Source organism: Chenopodium album, chromosome 15, assembly GCF_948465745.1.
Source record: "Chenopodium album chromosome 15, dcCheAlbu1.1, whole genome shotgun sequence".
NCBI classification, from domain to species: Eukaryota; Viridiplantae; Streptophyta; class Magnoliopsida; order Caryophyllales; family Amaranthaceae; genus Chenopodium; species Chenopodium album.
This window is the reverse complement of record NC_137848.1, coordinates 34,097,137-34,098,392: the sequence shown is the minus strand read 5'-3', so window position 1 is coordinate 34,098,392 and position 1,256 is coordinate 34,097,137. Positions and strand designations below refer to the sequence as shown.

Below are 1,256 nucleotides of genomic sequence, written 5' to 3'. Positions count from 1 at the left end.
GTTATGTGTTTATGCCCAGGGGTTCTAGATCAGGTTACATTCCGTTCGATCCTGAAATCGAACGATCTTTTCATAGACAAATGAATCTTTACAGACAGGTACGAGACACTTCCGAAGGTAATCCACCATTGGATCCCCCATCTGATTCTAGTGATTCGGAAGCTTCTTTAGAACCTGAATCAGAGATGACGACACCACCACCTCCTCCACCTTGCAAGCTTAGCGATTATTCGCAGCCGTCCTTAACGAATTTTCCACATCTTACTCCTACTCCGGCTCTTGATGGACTGCAATTCGAGATCAAACCCCAGTTTATCACGAAGACCAAAAGAAAGCAATTCAGTGGAGCTAAGGGTGAAGACCCTAATCTTCACATTGCAGATTTCTGTTAGTATTGCAATACTATCAGGCAAGTTGGGGTCACGTAAGACTAAATCAGGGAGATTCTTTTTCCCTTTTCTTTATGTGGTAAAGCTAAATTGTGGTATAATGGATTGAATAGAGCTGCACTTGGTATTACTAACTGGGAAACTCTTGCTTTCAATTTCTATAATAATTATTACCCTGTAGAAAGAACAACTTTACTGAGGAGTGCAATTCAAAACTTTGCCCAAGAGCCAGATGAAACTCTATATGAGGCTTGGGAAAGATTCAAGGATATGTAGAGGGAGTGCCCCCACCATAATTTAGCACAGTGGCAGTTGATTCAAGCCTTTTACAATGGGCTTGGAAATTCATCCAGAACAATTCTAGATTTCTGTAGCCAATGGGAGGTTTATGAATCTTAATGTTGATAATGCAGGTAAAGTTATCGAAGATATGACAATTCATAATTCCCAATATGGGAATCGTAGAGGTTTTGCAAATAAAGGCAAACATAATGTCGATTCATCATCCTTTTTGCAAGCTCAATTAACTTCTATTTTCCAGAACTTAGATAATCTTGGTATTGCTATTCCTAATTCTGTAGCTAATGTTTCTGCTGTCAATAATACTAACGAAGCTTTTTGTGAAAATTGTGGAATTATAGAACATTGGGAGCAAGATTGTAGGATTTCCACGGAGCAAGTTAATGCCTTCCAAACCTATAGGCAAAATAACCCATACTCCAACACTTATAATCCTGGCCTCCAGAGCCACCCATATCTTTCCTACCGGAGTACCAATGTGCAAAACCCTCCACCTCCACCTCCATAACAACCACAACAACAACCACCACCACAGCATAAATATTACCATCCTGACTCTGGAAAAAA

At 40.0% G+C, this 1,256-nt stretch overlaps 1 non-coding gene across 1 annotated transcript; it reads right to left on the bottom strand.

Moving 5' to 3' along the window:
• Window positions 1-581: 581 nt before the first annotated feature.
• LOC145583638 (small nucleolar RNA R71) lies at window positions 582-688 on the bottom strand. Its single transcript, XR_014100252.1, has one exon. It is a non-coding gene; the product is annotated as a small nucleolar RNA R71 (small nucleolar RNA).
• Window positions 689-1,256: the final 568 nt, after the last annotated feature.